The sequence below is a fragment of the Amia ocellicauda genome, chromosome 8 (assembly GCF_036373705.1).
Source record: "Amia ocellicauda isolate fAmiCal2 chromosome 8, fAmiCal2.hap1, whole genome shotgun sequence".
Taxonomy (NCBI): Eukaryota; Metazoa; Chordata; class Actinopteri; order Amiiformes; family Amiidae; genus Amia; species Amia ocellicauda.
Window position 1 is genome coordinate 27,641,880 of NC_089857.1, and position 24,444 is coordinate 27,666,323.

General features: G+C 36.6%; 2 long non-coding RNA genes across 2 annotated transcripts; both read right to left on the reverse strand.

The window, feature by feature from the left end:
- Positions 1-15,057: 15,057 nt before the first annotated feature.
- Positions 15,058-19,386, reverse strand: LOC136755249 (uncharacterized). The gene is made up of 3 exons (XR_010817648.1): positions 19,326-19,386; positions 15,844-15,920; positions 15,058-15,546 (listed from the first exon to the last, which is right to left on the reverse strand). It is a non-coding gene; the product is annotated as an uncharacterized LOC136755249 (long non-coding RNA).
- A 1,611-nt stretch (positions 19,387-20,997) lies between these two features.
- On the reverse strand, positions 20,998-23,037 carry LOC136755250 (uncharacterized). Its single transcript, XR_010817649.1, has 3 exons — positions 22,970-23,037; positions 22,217-22,307; positions 20,998-21,919 (listed from the first exon to the last, which is right to left on the reverse strand). It is a non-coding gene; the product is annotated as an uncharacterized LOC136755250 (long non-coding RNA).
- Positions 23,038-24,444: the final 1,407 nt, after the last annotated feature.

Here is a 24,444-nt window from a genome sequence, read left to right on the forward strand (position 1 = left end):
ATAATTATGATAATAATATGCAGAATGTATATTCTACATAAATCGTTCTTGAGTAGCCATATACTAATATAATGCTAAATAAAAAAAACGTAATTAATTGGGGGAAATTATACAATAATGTAAGCAATGTTAAAATTACAATACAATTAAATATAACAATAATACAGATCCAGGATGACTTTTTATATAACTTGATAATGTGAATCCTGTGCCAAAACGTTTCTTTACCTGTTTACCTGATATTTTCACAGACATTATGGATAGCAGGGATTCAGGTGTCTTTAAACGCGATCAGCTCTTTCTTTTCAGGGACTGTGAATTGCGGCGGGTTTTTCATTGAGTTACAGATCCAATACCAAACAATGTATATCATTAGAGTCTTTTACAAGTGTGCCACCTACTGTCACTCTACTACAATACACATTTATTTATTTCTTTTTCTTGTTGACTTGTTTGATAATAGTATTAGACGTATGTAGTTTACATTCATGAAGTATCTTTAACTATTCTCTACTAGTAAAATACATGTTTTTTTTAAGCCGATAGCCAATTTTGATTACATATAGTACCATCTAAACACACTATTACAAATATTTCTCTCTTGTGCTCTTTCTTTCTTCTTTTTCGTATTGTTTTTCTTTGAAGTTTGTTTTATATTGTCAGTGCCCCTCCTGAGTAAGCATGTGTGTTATCTTTTTTGGGAACCTTTACTTAATCACGTTATATTTCACACGTGACTCATTTAAACAATATACCAACAGTGAAGAAACTGAAATGCAAATTAGAACAGTTTATCTACATGCATATAAGCATTCATGTTCCTTTTCTCCAACCACTCTTTGTGAATCCCAGTGTACAACCACTCTCATAGTCTACTAACAACAGAAATGTTTTGAATTTGAAATGAAATGTGAACTCACCTATGGATTAGAACTCCATACAGGAAACTTTTTTCCAATATTGGCATTTCTCACCTAGCAGTTCTAATGAGTTCCTCTGTGTGTGTTTGATTTGATATATGCTTCATATACTTTGAATCTGAATCAGCATTTGCCTTCACTGTGGACAATATTTATATATCTATTCACTGTGGATTACTATTTCACAAGCTCTTGGTGAGATTTGGGTTTATTTATTTGATTATCATGCAATCTGTTGACACAATCATTAAAGTACATGCATTTTTTAATACATTCAAATAAATTCAGATTCCACATTGGTCCTATTATAATTGAACAATATAATATATTTCACAATATACATATAGTGTATATTGTATAATAACAAATATTTACACAACACACAAATACAGGGCACATAAAGAAAACAATACTAAAATAACTAAATGTACCATTTTAAATTAGCATGTAATTGTATTACCTTTTATTGTTATCAGTTTGGTATATATAATAATTCTTCTTCTTATTGTATATTATTTTATATTTTAAATTAGCTACATTTGTCATGCCCTCTGTCGTCAGTTGAAGTTTGGGTCTGTGATCGGGCTTTCAGAAGGAATTTCCTCTGTGAAACAGCTTGCAATGTCATTTGTAGTGGTCTTTGGCAGAACTGTTGTTGGTGGCTGAACTGTCATGGTTGGCTGAACTGTCGTTGTTGGCTGAACTGTCATTGTTGGCTGAACAGTCATCGTTGGCCGAGTTGGCCAAACTGTTGTTGTTGGCCTTACTTTGGTTGATGGCCGAACTGTGGTTTTTGGACGAACAGGAGGCAATAGACGGACTGTGGTTTTTGGACAAACTGGGCAAACTTTTGTCATTGGTGAAACTTTGGGAATCCTCCTTTTCAACAAGATCTCTTCAGAAGAGGAGCTCTCTTCAGATGACTCCGAACTAATGCCAAAGGCTGGTCTATGGACATTGCTCTGTTGTCAAAATGGTACAAAATGTACAGTATTTTATATTTGTACTGATCTTCCAGGAAAAGAGAAGTATTATTTTACTTTCCATAATTCATGTAGTCCACCAAGGTTGCAACTTCTGGAAGTATTTTACTACTGCTACAAAACTACCATGACTACCAATAGCATAATGAAAAAACAAAGATTACTTACAGGAATTGAAGTAGATGTTACCACCATACATATGTACATTGTTAAAATGGTTTTCGAAATCTCCATTTGTTTCTGTGAAAAATACATACGATTTCATTCAACATTCAAATGACAAAAAAGTCAACTAATTTCTTATTTTAACACATCTTAATATATGATTAACATTACATCAATACCAAATATAGATAGATCGATAGATAGGCATTTATACACATGCACTAATTATTTCAAAATGAAGAAATTTCAACTGAAACAACAAAAGGCAACCAGTTATCTTGAATTATTTCAATAATTTGTCTGCTATGATTAACTGTCTTATATAGTTTTAATTCATCTTGTGCCTTCTTGTTGGCTGGAGAAGAAAGTAACATGCAGTGTGCTTCTGAATAGTAAGCCGAGATGTCAGTGTAAACTATGACCTTACAAAACACACATATATCCATAAACATATATAAAGAGAGAGGAAAAGAACATCTTCTAGAGCTATCAATAATGGTATCCACAATTTTAGTATTTTAGTGTATTTCGGAACAGGAGGAAGAGAGTTCAATATAAACAAAGCAATACTTTTCTCTTTACCTAGTTCGGGGTCTGATTAAATGCTGTTGTGAATAACAGTACGCACTATTCTGCAACAAAAAGAAATCACTGAAAATATATATAACACTTACATGTGAGTTTTTGTCCAATTAAATGCAGGGTTTGCTGGTCTTTCAAACAAATGCTTTTGAAACTAACGTTGCAATAAATTTAAAAAATACCTTAATGTTTCTTCTCAACCAATATGATATGGAAAAAAAGTTATATCCACATTCAGCTCCAGCCTCTTGTACTTCATTAATATATACCCAGCCTCCAAGAGGTGTCATACCGATTTTTTTTTTACATAAAGATTAATACATATGCCAGAGGTTACGTTTTTTAATTACACTGCTGCTTTTGCAGTACTCTCCAATTTTCTTTCTTTCTTTCATTGCTTTCTGACAAAGACAAGAAACACAATATTGTAGCTTTCCAAACAGTTTCAGAACCATTTGAACATTTTTTAATTGGAAATTGATGTATTAAAATTTGTTTTTGATGTTTAAAAAGTAATTAGTGCCACGTGATTGCTTATAAGGTGACTGTCCAGAGCATATCCCCCCAACAGATGTGAGATGTATTAGTCATTATAATTCGTTTTCCACATTAGACTCCACCCTGCCATTTGACTGACCCAACCTGTCCCATGAAGTCTGCATATCTGCTTTAATCCCAGGAAAAGCTCACTGCCACATCATAATGTTCATCACCATTATGTAACTGCCTGGAGGGGAGACAGACCATCAGGAGTCAAAGGTGTCATTTGGCTTTTCTGTCCTCTGTGCCTGATGATTATATTGACCTTTATGGTCATATTGACTGTATTGTAACTGCCTTTGTTTCATAAATCTCAATGCTGTGAAAGTGCTCTGTGGCAGGAGCTATTCCAACTTGAAATTGATTGATTGCTTGAATTGATACTCTGTTTGAGTTGAGTTGAGTTGAGTTGTAACCTGTTTTTTTGGATTGTTTTTTTACATTTATATTGATATTGTTATACGAAACAAGAATGTTGGTTTGGACAGACATTCAAGTACTGTTCTGCAATGATACTAATATTAAAATGCAAGTGTGAACAGGGTGTTTTGCCAGATAGGGATCTGAAACACAGACAGTCTGGAAAAGGATCTATTATATGGAATTGGCAGTTATTGAATGTCAAGTATTAAAAGGATAATAGAATCTTAACTTCAGCAGAATTTGTATACATTTTATGCTGTTTCTTCCAAATGCAACCCCAGTATTGCTTTTCTTTGTGTTTATTTATTTCATAAGTTCTCCATCTGCACCAATCTAACCAAGGTAGACATGAGTCTCTAAATTTATTTTGGGCTTCTTCACTTTTATAAATAGTAAACATTATTTAATGTGAAACATTTTTATAAATTATTCAAACAGGACCGCAGGACTATGCAAACACATTGTCAAGTTCACATGTTTTGCCTGAGGAGAAAATTGTTCCATGGTTTTATAGAGAGAAGACATGTTTAAACATAAATGGAGGTCTCATTAACTTGGGCAGAAGTTGGCATGTTTTACTCAATATTTCAAAATCGTGATTATGAAATATGTTCGTGAATCAAAATTAAACAATAATAAAGTGAATCATAAAGTGAAGCAAACTGTATGTATAACAACCATAGTGACTGTCCAGTTCAGCATCTTTTGAATTCCATCACATATTTTGTTTTATCTTTATCTTATGACACAAATTAGACACAGACATGGCTTTTTTTTAAAGCAAAATAATTTCTGCACTTAGCTTATTACTTTTCACATTAGATATCTGCACTCATCAAAAAAACATATTCGGCCAGATTCTATTTTTTTGTTATTTTTAACCTCAAATTAAATATGAATACATGATTTTTTGATGAGTATGGACATCTAATTCGAAAAGTGATACACAGTTTTGAAGTCAATGCACCAGTATTGTAATATGGATGATTGAGTGCAAGGGATAATATTGTAAACTGCACATAGCTTATTATAAAAACTAAATTCCTTTCCAGCACATCTTTGCCATTGACCCAATACCACAATTATAAACCTCAGAGGGCAAACATTTATTTATTATTGCACAGAAGTGGACTTAATTGGACAATATTAAGCACTTCTGATGTAGGCCAATGCAATATTAGAGTATTAGAGTAGAGGGCTCCAACCAAGGCCTGTTTGTGTCATTCAGGTCCAGCTCACCATTGCTGTATCAAATCAATTAAGACTTTAATTAATCAAGTTAAATGTGATATTTGGCTAATATTGTTCTCTAGAATGCAGTCAGAATTTGGTTTACCACATGTGGCTTTTATATCATGGGTGCATTGTAGGCTTAGAGCCTCAATATTGGCAGGTATGTTCTGATGACATGTTATAATGAGATTGATCCTTGACTGATGCAATTAAACCCAATTTGACCTTTGTGGAGCATACAAGGGCAGCAAGACAGACGCGGTGCATGGCAGAGAGGGACAGACTCCTCCAGAGGCTGCAGTGAGTGCACTTTCGGTTTCGTTATTTCCAGAGTGTGGAAGTACAGAGAAACTTAAGACGCCAAGCTGCTGGGTTGATTTCCTGCCGTTCTCCCCCTCTCTCCTTTGGGCTTAATCTGTTGTGGAAAGGCATTGAACAGCAACAATGTTTACATACGGGACTTGGAGGCTGTGTTGCTGAGGGGTGTTTCTCCAGTCGGCAGGGCAGCTGGAAACCTGCAAAGAGAGAAGCCAGGAAGAAGATTCACACTGTATTCCCCCATGTATAGCTTACCTAAGAACATTTCCACTCACCTGATGAGAGCTTCTGCAACAGCAACTATAAGAAGGAGGATAAAGACAGTTATTCTAGCTCATGCTGTTTGGTTAATTTGTTTCTCCCCAAACAAAGCATTATTCTAGTGATTGGATGAATATTTACCATCATTATATATCTGTTTATTTTGCCTTAAGATTCCTATTAGTACTTATTGAGGAACAGTGTGGTGTATAGCTATTTGTATTGTATATTTTTACCAGCATTTGGTTTTCTTTTCTTTTCTTTATTTTCCGTTAGGTTAGGGTTTTAGCTTTTATCGCCCCTTTTAATTAAAGATGATTTTAGTTAGGTTTTATTGATTTGTTATTTTGCACCCTGTTTTATGATTGCAGACTTCATTTCCTGCTTTAATTTCTGTTTATTGGAATAAATACAACTTGCTTACCTGGGTCTATTGTGGTGTTCTGGGGTCCTGGTCCGAACCCTCGTTAAACGGGGTGGCGTGGTCGGTAGTGTTCCAGCTCAATTGGCAACCCTTAGCTGTGACAAGAGGGACACTGATGGAGGTTCGGCTAGTGATTTCCTTCAAGACAACAGCTGTGTAGAATAAATGCTCTTATTGCTCCACATTGTATTTGGAGATTAGTTTTAAAAACAAAACAAAACAACAACTGCAAAACAGGTTTAAAAAAATAAAAGAATGTTCATTGCAAGATGATACATTTAAAACCTCAAGCATACAGTATGTCAGCATTTTCCTCTTTGGGGTTATTGCCTTTGTTTTCAATAATAAATAGAGAAGGATATTCGAAGTTATACAAACGTACCTTTATGTGTGGTATTTCTAAATATGCTGGCCGTCAAAAAGGATTGGTTATCTGGAAATCTTTACAAACCACAACTAAGACAGGAACAATCAGGGTTACTGGTTTGTATAATAATCTTTTTCAGAAGAAAAGACAATGTTGGGCTCAAACAAGTTTCATTTCCTTCATTTCTTCTACTTCCAGTGTTTAAAAACAAACTATGCTTGTCTACTCTGGCAATAGAATTATAGTAAATACACTCTGGAGTTATTTACACAGCAATTGTATTTCTTGGAATTGTATAGGCAAATCACAGTGGGGGTTTCTGTTGCCACACAACTCATTTTCAGGTGTCTTGGAGCTGAAAAGGCATTCTTTCCAAAAAAATACTTTATTAATATTAATCAAATGCCTGATATGTTGTGCTGGACTGATGCCATTGTCTCTACTTGTTTTGCTGACAGGCCTATGGATGCTCTATAGAATGCAGATGGAATGTTTCGAACCTGTGGCTTTTATATCATTGAATTGTTACATACTGGTCTCCAAAAGTCAATAGTGGCAGATGTGCTCTGATGTTATGAAGAAGATTGTGCGGCCTTAAAGGAATGTATTGGAAACTATTAATGTATTGTTTCATTTTCAGACAAGGGTCAGCTAAAATAGATTTGGCAAGTGATGTAACTTGCAACAGACTAAATAATTTTGTTCTTTCCTTTATTGCTCCTGAATTATAATTACATTAGCAGACATTTAAATTTGCTCCAGGTGGTGCAGTCAAGATTGGGCAATACAATTGTATAGGCATATATACATGAAACATCAGGGATAAACCAATTTTTAAAACATTTTTTTTTTGTATTCTCCTCTAAGGGCTACCACCATTGTTATCAATAGAGAAAGGACCAGGATAAACCAACTTGCCATTGCATTTTATATTCCTAAACCCCAGAAAGACTGGAAGAATTTAAGTAAACTGTTGTTTATATGAATCTGGAGGACAGTTCTAGGGGCAGTAGCTCTAAACCTGTCTGGGGCACTCATCTCCCATTTGACTTTCATTGCCACAGTACACCTGGGTGTTCGATTTCACCATTGCTTGGCACTGGCCAGGATCAATGCTCAGCACACCCCATGACTTCTCAGTACAGCGAGCCGAGTGATGTGGTGCTTGGTGCCATCGGGGACATGGTGCCTGGAGCCCCCAACAACTTTGGTTCTTTGGTGCATCTGGTGATTTTAGAGTCAATAACATAGGTACTTGGTGCACCCAGTGTTCAGGGTTTTGGTGCACCAAGTACCATCAGTGACTGGCTCTAGACCACTGACTTGACAAATACCCAGTCCTCCTTCTTACTAAGATCATACCTGGTTGCCAAGTCTGGTTTAACCTGGTATGTACATTGCTGTTGTCCTGCTCACTTGTCATAACATATTTGTAGCTACAGTGGCTATCAAAAATATTAAGTTTTTGCCACTGATCAAATCAGAAAATGTCCATAATGTCAAAGTGAAAAATATAATCTGCAAAAAGTTCTAAATTAATTACAAATATAAAACAGAAAATAATTGAATGCATAAGTAATCACCCCCTTCAGGCAATATTTGGTACAGGTACCTTTGTCAGCAATTACAGCCATGAGTCTGCCACATGCCTTTGATGTGAGTTTTTTTCAAATATGGCTTTTGTTTTGCCACTCTCCCATAAAGGCCACTTTTGTGAAGCACCCAGCTCAGCCGTGGCAGACTGTAACTCCTTTAGAGTTATCATAGGCCTCTTGGTGGCCTCCCTGACTAGTGCCCTTCTCACCCGGATACTCAGTTTTTGAGGACGGCCTGATCTAGGTAGATTCACTGCCATATTCTCTCCATTTCTTAATAATAGACTTTACTGTGCTCTGGGAGATATTCAATGCCTTGGCAATGTTCTTATATCCTACTCCTGATTGGTGGAAGAACCTTATTCCGGATTTGCTTTGAATGTTCCTTTGTCTTCATGATGTAGTTTTTGTTAGGAATTGTACTAACCGACTGTGGGACCTCCCAGAGACAGATGTAATTAACCTGAAATCATGTGACATAGAGGTGGACTCCGTTCAAATAATTATGTGACTTCTGAAGAAGTCAATCAGCTCATCAGCTGTGTCATAGCAAAGGGTGATTACTTATGCATTCAATTATTTTCTGTTTTGTATTTTTAATAATTTAGAACAATTTGCAGATTACATTTTTCACTTTGACATTATGTAAATGTTCTGTGTTCATCAGTGGAACAACTCCTGATTAAATCCATTCTGATTTCATGTTGTAACACAATTAAATGTGGAAAAGTCCAAGGTGGGTGAATACTTTTGAGAGCCACTGTATGCAATAAAAGAAGATGAAGTTCTCTGAAGGAAGAAAATAGCCACTGACAGGGACATTTCTAGGCATAAGTGACTTAAGTGGCCGCTTAGGGCCTCCAGCTGCTAGGGGGCCCCTAGCAAAAAGTACAAAATATTTTCAATTATTTTCTGTAATTCAGTTTCATAAATGATCACAGTAATCAGTTTTCAAAGAATTTGCAGATTGTGTTTATGAAGGAGTTGAGCCCAGGGGCATCAGTGAATACAAAAACATAATTTATGCACTAGAAACCTGCGACTGCATAGCATCTGCCTCCTAACAGTTTGTGTGTGTCAGAAAAAATATTTTAGGATTGCAACATGACCAAATTACAAGAACATTCCAATCTGGCGCAAAAAATAGTAAAAATAAAAGAAATGGGGAAAAAAATAAGCACAAGATAAAGGTATTGAGATATTATTTGGTTATGCTTCATTTTTATTGCTGTACAGTAGCTTGTTTTTTAAACTGTTTTAATGATGAGGACATTAAATGTGTAGCTAAACCAGATACCTGGCTGGCTGAATGTTTTTTTTTTCTCGTTACTTTAACTGGACAGTCCAAGTTCACCTTACCTGTCACCAGATAGGATTTTATTATAACATGGTGGCTGTCTTTGCATTTATAGTGAGTTTTATATTGAATAGGATATGCAACTTTTTTGCCTCAGTAAAAATCTATGCTATTACACTGTTTCCTAGTTCTGCAGCATCAATTATCAAGTTAACGAATTAGATAATTAAAAAGCAGCAAATGGGGCAAAAATGTGTAAACCACTAAAGGTATGTCATTGTAAAAATGCGATTGGGAAATGCAGGTCTACTTATTATTTCACAAAATTAATTTAGGCAAACAAACAGGTAGATTACTGTAATGTGGGAACTACAGATAGACCTAGTATGCCAGCAATTGTGTATAATACATAATAGATGAAAAACCTTTCTAAATCACAACATGCTGTGTCCATAACATTCTAATGCCTGTATAACCTTTCTCAGGAGTGCTCATAGTTACAGGCCTCTGCTAACCACAGCACACATTCAGAGCTACTCTCCAAACCATAATTAATTTAAATGCAGTGAAAATAGTTCTCTGATTGCACCTCCCGAGAATGCATATGTGCTATTTTTTGGAGGAACCTTCACTAGATTGATTTGTATGCATTTGTATTTCTCCTCTTAATGTATTAAACCATAGAAATGTATTCCTCTTAACAGTACTGTCACAGTCAGGTGTCTGGAGATTAACTTATGTTTACATTTCACACAAACTGTTTACACATATATTTTTTCTTAAACATATATATCCATATATATTGGGATTCCCAACAACTCCAGAAATTATGTTATCTATTTTGTAAGGAAGAAACATTTTTCATAGACATAATGAGAAAATACATGCAGTTAAAGACCAGCACACAAAGACATTACTAGAATTTAAAATGTACAATTACCTAATTTGTTCAACTCAATTATCCATTCCCTCTGTTGTAAGTAGAGGTTTGGCTTGTGGTCAGACATTGTGCATGTTGTTCATTGTGACAACATTCCTGTTAGTGGTTGGCACAACATTTCATTTTGAGGTATTTTGGCTAACAGTGCTGATGGCTGGACTTTGGTCACTGGCTGGACTGTGGTCTCGGAAGGAACAGTGGTGACTGGCACAACTAAGGTTGGCTGATTTATTGATTATTTTACTGTAGGAATATGCATTTCCTTTTCTGATTAACTACAGGATACAACTGGAGTATTTTACTTTCCAAATTTCACACAAGCCAACAATGTTTCTAATTATGTGTGTATTTTGCCACTGCTGTTATAACTATCCACACCCTTCTGAAGATGACTAAAAATACTTACTGGAAGTGAAGTTGTTGCTGCCACACATAGGAAAATGAAAACCATGATCTGAAAAATCTTCATTTTTGAATCAGTTTCTGTATGGAACAAACACACACATCCAGTATGACAAATTAATATTGTAAGTGGTGGCTGTCATTTAAATCAGTGTCAACAGTAATGTAATAGATGGTTTTGTGTTGTGGTGTGCTAATTTATAAACATTGAAATGTGTTAAATTCCTTTTTCTAACATGAACGAGCTTTCATTCCATACCACAGGTAAATGAAAAATAATTCTGAAATTATAACAGTATGCATTTAAACAAATCCCAAATTAATCCTGATGAATGCTTTGTCAGAGTGTAACTGGTTTGTTCTCATGGGTTTAACAAGTTCTTGTGTGTACAAACCTAAAAGCACAGTGTGGGAACTATTACTTCCTAACAAACTCATTCCAGTTGTGCACTGAATAACCAACCAAACTACACAGACCACAAACCACACTGCACAAAATGAGAATCGGAACTTATTACATCCAGACAATTTCCGACGTCTGGACTCTGAAGTACTCTGAAGGTGGTCATAAATTCAAATTAAACAAAACTGCAGCTCTTGTGGGGTGTTCCCGGTCTGCAGTGCTCAGTACCTATCCAAGTGGTCCAAGGAAGGAAAAGGACCCTGAACCGGCGACAGGGTCATGGGCGGCCAAGGCTCATTGATGCATGTGGGGAGCAAAGGCTGGCCCATGTGGTCCGATCCAACAGACGAGCTACTGTATCTCAAATTGCTGAAAAAGTTAATGCTGGTTCTGATAGAAAGGTGTCAGAACACACAGTGCATCGCAGTTTGTTGCGTATGGGGCTGCGTAGCCACACACCAGTCAGGGTGCCCATGCTGACCCCTGTCCACTGCCGAAAGCGCCTACAATGGGCACGTGAGCATCAGAACTGGACCACGGAGCAATGGAAGAAGGTGGCCTGGTCTGATGAATCACGAGTTCAAGGTGTTGACTTGGCCTCCAAATTCCCCAGATCTCAATCCAATCGAGCATCTGTGGGATGTGCTGGACAAGTCCGATCCATGGAGGCCCCACCTCGCAACTTACAGGACTTAAAGGATCTACTGCTAATGTCTTGGTGCCAGATACCACAGCACACCTTCAGAGGTCTAGTGGAGTCCATGTCACGACGGGTCGGAGCTGTTTTGGCGGCCAAAGGGGGACCTACACAATATTAGGCAGGTGGTAATAATGTTATGGCTGATTGGTGTATATATATAATCAAACTATGTATATATACAGTAAGGTCCATAAATATTTGGACAGTGACACAATTGTCATTTTGGCTCTGAGGTGGCAAAGGCACAAAAAGAATGAAAAAGAATGAAAAGAAAAAAGTTGAGTCTGATTGTAAGTGTTAAATAAGCTCTCTGGAGAAGAGGATGGAGTAGGTTTTAGCTTGGTCTAGGTGGCGTGATCGTGTGGCATGTCACCCCTAAGCACCCAGTAGGCGGTGACACTAGGTCACACAAAGTTGATTGGACAGTCCTGTATATGGCTCTGCCTCTGCATTATCTCTGCTGGGGTTTTGGGTATTGTGAGGGCTAATAAACAAAATGCAAGTAGATATTGTAATGGTGCTTCAACTTCCATTGTAAAGTCAGTGCTATTTCAATGTACTGTAGTTCAAGACACTCCCATCTGAATACATAAACTAATTAATACATATAATGGATTTCATAGACCATTAAGTCACATGCTAAAAGGATAGGTTGCGTATTTACATTTGTCTATCAAAGCTGCCATTGGCCCTTGTGCCCGTCACTCAAACAGGACCCTTCCACTTCCTGTTTGTATAAAAGGTGACGTCTGCACAAGGACTTTCTCGTTTTGCTAGGACATAGCACCTTCCAGCACTCTTGAGTGACTGTCACTCTGTTGACCCGAAGGCCCAACTCGGAGAGGCGGTCTGATATGTTATCTTTTACCATTTATGTTGGCCTCATGCCACTGTTTCTGCTTGTTGTGCTCACACGAACAGGCCTATGTACAGTGCTTAATTTGTAAATCCGAAGGTGCCAGAACGCAAAGTGTATATGGGAGCGGAGGTTTGACAAGGCAGGTGCTGGTCCCGGAACAGTGCAGGATGTGAGAGCGGGGGGGGGGGTTGGTGATGGTAAATAAAACTTGAGAGCAGGGTTGTGGGGGGGGGTTGACAGTAAAATAACTTGAGACCCGGGGCGGGGGGGTTGTTGACAGTACAATAACTTGAGAGCGGGATGGGGGGCGACAGTAAAAGAAGCATTCTGCCTATGGATGTCCTATACAGTGAAGCCAGAATGTGGTGTCAGGCTTTTATATCATTGCTTAGGTGCATTCTAGTCTCAGATCCAAATTTTTGGCAGGTCTATTCTGATGTTAGTTATGAGATTGATACGTGAGAGATGCAATTACATCAGACATGACATTTGCAGAGAGTAGTGAGCTGTATACATAGAGTAATGAAGTTGAAACTGCAGCTGTGATCGATGTATAGTTTGTGGTCAACTGAAGGAGATTCAATGATTTCCTTCTAACCTTTCTAGAAGACATCATGTTGTTGCTCCAGAATTTGTTGAGGTAAAATAATCTCAATAAAAGAAATAAAAAAAGCATTCATCAGAAGATGCCACAGATAATTATATTAAATGACGTGTTGGCTTTTAAATTCAACAATCACACATTTAGATTAGCCCCAAATGGTGTAGTCAGGGTTGGGCAATGTAATTTGTGGGCTTATTTACATGGAATGTCAGGGATGGGATACATCAATGAAAAAGCCCTAAAATATGTAACTTATCCACCCTTGGATTTCCCTTGGGATATCACCATTGTTTTCAAGGACTGGATTAAACAAAGATTGAGAAATACATGTCCCAAAACACAATCCCAAAATACTTCAGTTCACCACTTCCACACATTATGACTGATCTGTAATTTTTGTTAACTGGATTCTACTGTTCTCCATTCCTCTGCAATTTGCAGATTTCAGACCTGATTTGTTGTGTCTATTTCTTAAGCATTGCCATAGTCATGACTGAAATATAAATATTATATATATATATATATATAGTTTACAAACTGGTGAATATAGGAAATGATAACCAACTTATTAATGTTGTTATTAATTGATAGATTTTCTAGTTTATAGCTTTATAGTATAACATTAATTTATTAACATATTAATATACTTCATATACGAGATATTAAACTTTGTAAATGTATTTAATATTGCCAGTTCTAAACAGATACTATTGTTATACACTCACCTAAAGGATTATTAGGAACACCATACTAATACTGTGTTTGACCCCCTTTTGCCTTCAGAACTGCCTTAATTCTACGTGGCATTGATTCAACAAGGTGCTGAAAGCATTCTTTAGAAATGTTGGCCCATATTGATAGGATAGCATCTTGCAGTTGATGGAGATTTGTGGGATGCACATGCAGGGCACGAAGCTCCCGTTCCACCACATCCCAAAGATGCTCTATTGGGTTGAGATCTGGTGACTGTGGGGGCCAGTTTAGTACAGTGAACTCATTGTCATGTTCAAGAAACCAATTTGAAATGATTCGACCTTTGTGACATGGTGCATTATCCTGCTGGAAATAGCCATCAGAGGATGGGTACATGGTGGTCATAAAGGGATGGACATGGTCAGAAACAATGCTCAGGTAGGCCGTGGCATTTAAACGATGCCCAATTGGCACTAAGGGGCCTAAAGTGTGCCAAGAAAACATCCCCCACACCATTACACCACCACCACCAGCCTGCACAGTGGTAACAAGGCATGATGGATCCATGTTCTCATTCTGTTTATGCCAAATTCGGACTCTACCATCTGAATGTCTCAACAGAAATCGAGACTCATCAGACCAGGCAACATTTTTCCAGTCTTCAACTGTCCAATTTTGGTGAGCTTGTGCAAATTGTAGCCTCTTTTTCCTATTTGTAGTGGAGATGAGTGGTACCCGGTGGGGTCTTCTGCTGTTGTAGCCCATCCGCCTCAAAGTTGTACGTGTTGTGGCTTCACAAATGCTTTGCTGCATACCTCGGTTGTAACGAGTGGTTATTTCGGTCAAAGTTGCTCTTCTATCAGCTTGAATCAGTCGGCCCATTCTCCTCTGACCTCTAGCATCAACAAGGCATTTTCGCCCACAGGACTGCCGCATACTGGATGTTTTTCCCTTTTCACACCATTCTTTGTAAACCCTAGAAATGGTTGTGCGTGAAAATCCCAGTAACTGAGCAGATTGTGAAATACTCAGACCGGCCCGTCTGGCACCAACAACCATGCCACGCTCAAAATTGCTTAAATCACCTTTCTTTCCCATTCAGACATTCAGTTTGGAGTTCAGGAGATTGTCTTGACCAGGACCACACCCCTAAATGCATTGAAGCAACTGCCATGTGATTGGTTGGTTAGATAATTGCATTAATGAGAAATTGAACAGCTGTTCCTAATAATCCTTTAGGTGAGTGTATGTGCTTCATTCTAAAGTATATGCATTTGATACACTTTCAAGGTGAAATAGCATTTGCTTTCAATAGTGCCAATATCAACATAGATGTATATCTCACATAGGCTATTAGTTCATTTATTGATTTTTTATTTTGTTTTATTATCAAGCAGATTAATGAGAAAGTACATGCAGTTACAGACTAGCACACAAAGACACTAATAGAATTTAAAATTAACTAATTTGTTCAACTCAATTTTCCATTCCCTCTGTTGTCAGTAGAGGTTTGGCTTGTGGTCAGACATTTCTTTGTGACAACATTCCTGTTAGTGGTTGGCACAACATTTCATATTGTGGTATTTTGGCTAACAGTGCCGATGGGCTGGACTGTGGTCACTGGCTGGACTGTGGTCACTGGCTGGACTGTGGTCACTGGATGGACTGTGGTCACTGGATGGACTTTGGTCACTGGCTGGACTGTGGTCTTGGAAGGAACAGCGGTGACTGGCACAACTTTGGTCTTTGGCACAACTAAGGTTGGCTTCAACAAGATCTCTTCAGAGGACGACTTCTCTTCTGATGATGCTGTCTCTGAACTGGCTTTCTTTCTCTGCTTTTCAAATGCAATAATATAAACAATTTTACAATATGAACAAATGTATTTAATATTTATACTGTGATAGATGTAGCATAGTCAAAATTTGCAAGTAAAAGGTTTATTGATATCCTGATTTATTCATTATTTTACGGTAAGAATATGCATTTCCTTTTCTGATTAACTACAGGATACAACTGGAGTATTTTACTTTCCAAATTTCACACAAGCCAACAATGTTTCTAATTATGTGTGTATTTTGCCACTGCTGTTATAACTATCCACACCCTTCTGAAGATGACTAAAAATACTTACTGGAAGTGAAGTTGTTGCTGCCACACAAAGGAAAATGAAAACCATGATCTGAAAAATCTTCATTTTTGAATCAGTTTCTGTATGGAACAAACACACACATCCAGTATGACAAATTAATATTGTAAGTGGTGGCTGTCATTTAAATCAGTGTCAACAGTAATGTAATAGATGGTTTGTGTTGTGGTGTGCTAATTTATAAACATTGAAATGTGTTAAATTCCTTTTTCTAACATGAACGAGCTATCATTCCATACCACAGGTAAATGAAAAATAATTCTGAAATTATAACAGTATGCATTTAAACAAATCCCAAATTAATCCTGATGAATGCTTTGTCAGAGTGTAACTGGTTTGTTCTCATGGGTTTAACAAGTTCTTGTGTGTACAAACCTAAAAGCACAGTGTGGGAACTATTACTTCCTAACAAACTCATTCCAGTTGTGCACTGAATAACCAACCAAACTACACAGACCACAAACCACACTGCACAAAATGAGCATTGGAACTTATTACATCCAGACAATTTCCGACGTCTGGACTCTGAAGTACTCTGAAGGTGGTCATAAATTCAAATTAATAAAAAAATCCAATCAAATGAGTGGCATGAAGGACAGCTTACTACTAGATATACACAGGTACATGTATGTGTAGAGACAGTGTGTATTTGACTTCTGTAAATTCAAAATGAAAGTAATTGAAATTAACAAAAAGTATATATGTAAATATAATATATACAGACGTGGCCAAAATTATTGGTACCCTTCCACTTTTTTAACTCAACATTTTCTCTGAACTAAGTACAAATTGACAAAAGTATTTGGTATCCACCATTCTTTATTTCACATTCAATAGAACAGAAAGTTTGCTTTTGATTTATGACATAACATTACTATAAATAGTAAAACTAATGAAAATCGCACAGAAAAAAATATTGGGACCCTTAACCTTATATTTCGTTGCACAGCCTTTAGAGACAATAACTGCAATCAAGCACTGTCTGTAGCTCTGAATGAGCTTTCTACACTTCTCGACTGGTAGTTTGGCCTACTCTTCTTGAGCAAACAACCCCAGTTCTCAGGTTTGATGGGTGCCTTTTCCCAACTGCGAGTTACAGCTCTTTCCACAGATGTACAGTGGGATTTAGATCAGGACTCATAGACGACAACTTCGGAGCGGTCCAATGTTTTCTTCTTATCCATTCTTGGGTGCTTTTTGAGGTATGTTTCGGGTCATTATCCTGCTGGAGGACCCATGACCTGCGACTGAGACACAGCTTTCTGACACTGGGCTGTACGTTTCACTCCAAAATGCCTTGATAGTCTTTTGATTTCATTGTGCCCTGCACAGATTCAAGGCACCCAGTGCCAGAGGCAGCAATGCAACCCCAAAACATCACTGAGCCTCCTCTGTGTTTCACGGTAGGGATGGTTTTGTTGTCTTTGAAAGCCTTATTTGTTCCCTGTAAACATGGCGTTGTTGTGATTTTCCAGAAAGCTCTACTTTTTTTTCGTCTCTCCAAAGGACATTCTCCCAGAAGGACTGTGGCTTGTCCACGCCAGTCGGGCTTTCTTGTGTTTCTCTCTTAGATAGAGGTCTTCTACCATGGAGCCCAATTTCATTCAGACAGCGACTGATGGTGTGACTTGAAACTGTTGTACCTTGAGCATGAACGTCGGCATGGATGCATTTTGAGGTTTTCCTTGTTTTATTCTCCACCATCGGAACAATCCTTCTCTTCCTTCTTGGGTCAATTTTCCTCTTGCAGCCATGCCCAGGGATGTTGGCTACAGTCCCATGGGCCTTAAACGTCTTAATAATATTGGCAACAGTGCTCACAGGAACATCAAGCCCTTTAGAGATGGTCTTGTAGGACCATGCTTGGCTATTACCTTCTTTCTAACCTCCTCAGACAACTCACTAGTTTTCCTTCTCTTTTCCATGTTCAGTGTGATACACAGTGACACAAAACAGCAGAGTGAGTACTTTTCTCCATTTAAACTGGCTGAATGAGTGATACTGTGATACTAATTAAAAGAGAATGGTCTGCTTGAGGTATCATTACAATACAATTATTTCATATAACTTATAAAGGGTATCAATAATATTGTCCAGGCCATTTTAGAATGTCTTTATAGAATAAGCAATTCAGTTCTTTTCAGTTTTGCTTTGTTCCACTGCAAACCAAAGACATGCATGTATGGATGACAAAAGATCTTTTATTTTCAACAATTTTCACGGTGAATGGTACATGCAAGGGTACCAATACTTTTGGCCACGTCTGTATACCAAACAATATATGTATATATACAGTTAGGTCCATACATATTTGGACAGTGACACAATTGTCATCATTTTGGCTCTGTACGCCACCACAATGGATTTGAAAGGAAACTATCAAGCAAGTGAAATGCAGGCTCAATTGGATTCAGGTCAGGTGATTGACTTGGCCATTGCAGAACATTCCACTTCTTCACCTTAAAAAAGTCTTGGGTTGCTTTCGCAGTGTGCTTCAGGTCAATGGCCATCTGCACTGTGAAGCGCCGTCCAAGGATATGGCTGAATCTGAGCAGACAATATAGCCTTAAACACTTCAGAATTCATCCTTGATCTGGCCAACTGTTGTGAAGGGGTTGTGAAGGGAAATAATTCTTCTCCACAGTTGTTTTCCATGGTCTTCTGGCCCTTTTGGTGTTCCTGAGCTCACCAGTGCGTTCTTTCTTTTTAAGAATGTACCAAATAGTTGATTTGGCCTCACCTAATGTTTTTGCTATCTCTCTGATTGGTTTGTTTTGATTTCTAAGGCAACACTGAAGGCAAAACGCCCCAAGAACAAGCAGGAACTAAAGACAGCTGCAGTACAGGCCTGGCAGAGCATCACCAGGGAAGAAACCCAGCATCTGGTGATGTCTATGGGTTCCAGACTTCAGGCAGTCATTGACAGCAAAGGATTTGCAACCAAGTATTGAAACTCACAATTTCATGATAATGTTAGTTTGTCCAAATAGTTTTGAGCCCCTAAAACTGGGGGGACCACATATAAAAATGGGTTTAATTCCTACACTGTTCAACCAATTTGGATGTAACTGCCCTCAAATTAAAGATGAAAGTCTACACTTAAAGGCCATATTGATTGTTTCCTTTCAAATCCATTGTGGTGGTGTACAGAGACAAAAGTATGACAATTGTGTCACTGTCCAAATATTTATGGACCTAACTGTATATATATATATATATATATATATATATATATATATATATATATATATATATGAAACTTGTAAACTTGTAAACTTGTGTATGGTGACTATATATATATATATATATATATATATATATATATATATATATATATATAGTGACCATCCACCATAAAACAATGTCAGTATTCATATATATATATATATATATATATATATATATACACACACACACAAATAGATACACAGATAAACAGAGTGGATTATATGAAATGATAGTCTTACCTTATCCAGAAGATGCAGGTGTTGTGTTGTTGATGCAGGAGTGATGTGTCCTATAGAAATAAAAAGTTATGTTGGAAACCCAGTTGGAACAGCCTTTTAAACTTCCCTTGTGGCTGAGATATCCAATGAATGCACAGAAAAAAAAGTAGGTGTGCCACCCACATTCCTGTTTTTGGTAAACTGTTACAAGCATTTTTATTTATTTCTATGGTATGTTAAATGTTTTGTAAGTATGATTAACTATGATTAACACTGGAGTTTTGACTCTTTCTGATGATGCTTCTGTGCTGCATTCTCTATGTGACCTAGGCCAGGACCAAATCAAAACTTTCACATGCCCACATAAAGGACAATAGGCTACAATATTGTAATTTGCATTATGCTATTGTGAAAAGCAACTCTGTACTACCCATGAATAAAAACAGGGTACATGTTTGTAATTTGCGAGGTACAAGTTTCAATTTGGTCTTTGGCATGTTCACTTGTTTTTGTAGTGTAACAACGTATTATGTTGTGTATATGAAAAACATTTGATGTTTTTCCTTATTGAAACATAAATTGACTTAGCTAAAGGTGACTTATAACTAAGTCATAATAACGTTGCAGTGGATTTATGAATTTGTTGCAGGAGTCTTAACTTCATCTATAATCTCTTTCATTCATGCATATGTACATACACCATATGTACAGTAAACACTGTGAATAAATAGCACAGCAATAGCTTCTAAAAACATACTACGCTAATCGGCGGTAGAGATAGAACTATAGTATATGTCCGATGGTGTTTCTATAATGTTTATTCTAGGGGAATTATAGCTACTTTCTGTTGTGATATGATACATCTTATGGTATGTCTTAGGGCTGAAGACGCATTCTTCCAGATAAAACTTGAAACTGCAGCTGTGATCGATGTATAGTTTGTGGTCAACTGAAGGAGATTCAATGATTTCCTTCTAACCTTTCTAGAAGACATCATGTTGTTGCTCCAGAATTTGTTGAGGTAAAATAATCTCAATAAAAAATAAAAAATAAACATTCATCTGAAGATGCCACAGATAATTGTATTAAATTATGTGTTGGCTTTTAAATTCCACAATCACACATTTAGATTAGCCCCAAATGGTGTAGTCAGGGTTGGGCAATGTAATTTATGGGCATATTTACATGAAATGTCAGGGATGGGATACATCAATGAAAAAGCCCTAAAATATGTAATTTATCCACCCTTGGATTTCCCTTGGGATATCACCATTGTTTTCAAGGACTGGATTAAACAAAGATGGAGAAATACATGTCCCAAAACACAATCCCAAAATATTTCAGTTCACCACTTCCACACATTATGACTGATCTGTAATTTAACTGGATTCTACTGTTCTCCATTCCTCTGCAGTTTGCAGATTTCAGACCTGATGTGTTGTGTCTATTTCTTAAGCATTGCCAAAGTCATGACTGAAATATAAATTATATATATATATATATATATATATATATATATATATATATATATATATATATACAGTGAGGGAAAAAAGTATTTGATCCCCTGCTGATTTTCTACGTTTGCCCAATGACAAAGAAATGATCAGTCTATAATTTTAATGGTGGGTGTATTTTAACAGTGAGAGACAGAATAACAACAAAAAAATCCAGAAAAATGCATTTCAAAAAAGTTATAAATTTATTTGCATGTTAATGAGGGAAATAAGTATTTGCTCCACTATCAATCAGCAAGATTTCTGGCTCCCAGGTGTCTTTTATACAAGTAACGAGCTGAGATTAGGAGCACTCTCTTAAAGGGAGAGCTCCTAATCTCAGCTCGTTACCTGTATAAAAGACACCTGTCCACAGAAGCAATCAATCAATCAGATTCCAAACTCTCCACCATGGCCAAGACCAAAGAGCTGTCCAAGGATGTCAGGGACAAGATTGTAGACCTACACAAGGCTGGAATGGGCTGCAAGACCATCACCAAGCAGCTTGGTAAGAAGGTGACAACAGTTGTTGTGATTATTCGCAAATGGAAGAAACACAAAATAACTGTCAGTCTCCCTCGGTCTGGGGCTCCATGCAAGATCTCACCTCGTGGCATTTCAATGATCATGAGAACGGTGAGGAATCAGCTCTGAACTATACGGGAGGATCTTGTTAATGATCTCAAGGCAGCTGGGACCATAGTCACCAAGAAAACAATTGGTAACACACTACGCCATGAAGGACTCTAGGTTTTGCTGACTAACCATTTTCCATTCTCTTGTGTAACCAGGAACCATTTTACATATCAATAATGAGAAACTACATCAATTTAAGGTCTAGCACAGAAAGAAAATAGTTTAAAATGAACAACTAATCAATTTCTTATTACAGTTTCTTTAACTCCGATAAGCATCTCCTCGGTTGACTGTGGTTGGGATTTCAGTTGGAATTTCCTCTGTGAAACAGCTGGTGGCAGCATTGGTGGTGGTTTCTGGCTGAACTGTGGTGCTTGTCCTTCGGAACATCTCTTCGGAAGAGGATGAGGACTCAGAAGAGGAACTCTCTTCAGACGACTCTGACTCTGAACTGTCTGTATGTGATGGTCTCGGGAACTTGCTCTGTTGTCCAAATGGAACATTATAATCAATTACATTTTTAATTTAAACTCACCCACCTGTTTACATTTTCTTTAATTTATTTAGACAAGACAAGCAATGATTCATCTGAATTCTATCCAGGAATTATATTTTGAGAAGAAGAAGACAACAAAGAAAAATAATAAGCTACTGTCAGAAAAAGCTAATAATATTAGGACATTTTGGATGCTGCAGAAATGTGCATTTACATTGTACCACTCATACTGTACTACTATTGCTACCAAAATATCATTATAAAGAAACAAAAATAAAGCTTACTGGAAATGAATTTGTTGCTGCCACACAAAGGTAAATTAAAAACATGGTCTTCAGAATCGCCATTTTTGTTTGTTTGTTTGTTTGTTTGTTTCTGTAAGGGAGAACAATTGTGGTAGATGACATACAATTAGTGACTTATCTAACACACATAATGGGTTTTAGTGTGAAATAATCTTCAATTCCTTTCAAACACATTCCAATGACCCCGGACACTAATCTGCAACCAATTAAACTACATATATTGTAAACCACAGTTTGCTAATAACTATGGTTAACTAAAGGACAAAAAGCATGAACATAATGTAAAACATACTGTAAATTAGATTGATATTCAAAACTTGAGAGGTCACAAGAAAGAAAATAAACTATTATTGCACATTTTCTAATATCAGCATTAACTCAATAAACTGCTGTTCTGCCATAGACACATACACATACAAACAGAAAGGAAGAGAGAACATTTTCTATAATTTTCATTATAGCTTCAAAAAATGAGAAGAGTTGCATAGTCCGTTTCAGCATAGAAAGAAGAGAGTTCAATATAAATAAAGCAGTCCTCTAGTCTTAATGTGGATTAGTTGAGGGTCTGATGAAATGCTATTGTGAAATTTAGAATAAACAATATTCTGCAAGGAAAGTAAACCATTGCATCTCTACAGAACATTTCTACATTAGCTTTTGTTCTATGACATGCAGGTTATAATAGTCTATTTATGAAAGTCTTTGAAAACTATAATTGCAAGAATAGATTACCTTATTGTTGGTGCTCAACCAGTATGGTATAATAAAGTGATATCCAAATTTGATTCCCACCTCTCTTGGCCCATCAATATATACCCAGTTTCCATGAGTAAACCAAGAGGTATGATCTGGAGCTTCCCAGTTAATTATTTTGTTTATGATACTTATAGATGAATATGCCGGACGTTACATGTTATTTTTCCTTTTGCTTTTGCAATCCTTTCCCAGATTCATTGTTGATTGCTTTATGACTAATTCTACAGGAAACCCATGATTGCAGTTTTCAGATTCAATGTCTTTCATCTTTTTATTGTTTTACTTAAAATGTGTGTATTTCATTATTTGTGACTGCTACTGTGCTCAGCAGGTTGACTAAGAAACTGCTGATCAGTTTAAACTGTATCTCATATTCCACGTCAAAGAAGATGATAGAATGATAGAAGGCTCCAGGATCAATGCTATGTGCTGATATTAAACTATTTATTACTGTAACCTATAATACAAGTGTGACATGCCTTTGTATAGATGGATTGGGTATAATTAAAAAGTGCTAATAAATAATTGTATATATATATATATATATATATATATGTTATGTACCTGATGCAGTGATTCCCAGAGCATTTGTGTATGACTGAAAAAGTAAATACATGAAGAAATAATAGTTTAGTTGTATACCTATTGGCAACCACTTGATGAAATACAGATTTCAATATGTAGAGAGATTACTTTTAACCTCTCCTTATATGTTCTTAAGATAAATGTAGATGTATATTTATCTATCTATATAATCATTCTCTTTACTTTGTCCTTACTTTCTTAGAGTGGACTTAAATAATATTTTCATTGAGTGAAGTAAAAATACAATCATATTCTCTTAAATCTTAAATTAATGCAGCATTTCTGTCTTACAAAACTATGGCAGACAACTGATGTTTTTTTTTTTTTTTTTTTTTTTGTAATGATGTATTAGTAACAGTAGCAGTAAAATAACAATAATACTATTCCACACATGGCTGCGTGTACTGCAGTATGTGTCCCATTACCTCCAGGTAATTCCTCAGCAATGAAGTAGAATATGTTTTTGTCATAGTTATGATTTCCACATCATTGTTTGTTTTTCCTTTTAGCTATTTTGTGCCTTTTAAGTTTCTTTCGAATTGTGCCATAGTGCACTGTTTAATTGAGGCCTGTGCTTTTCTTATTCTGTGCATCCCCCCTGTTGAATAGGCTATTGTTCCAGATTTATCAGTGTCCTTAAAATCATAATGCTTTAAAAAAAAAAAAATCAGGCTGCAACCACAGAATAATTTAGATTCTTTTTCTGCCACACATTTCCATATATACCTGTCAACTCATAATGTGAAGTTAGATCAGTTATGCCCACAATGCTTCTGTAAATCTTAAGAAATATCTGTGTGGGCAAGAGGAGTGTTAAGTGTTAAGTGTATAAAACTGAATAACTTTATTTATACCTATATCTATCA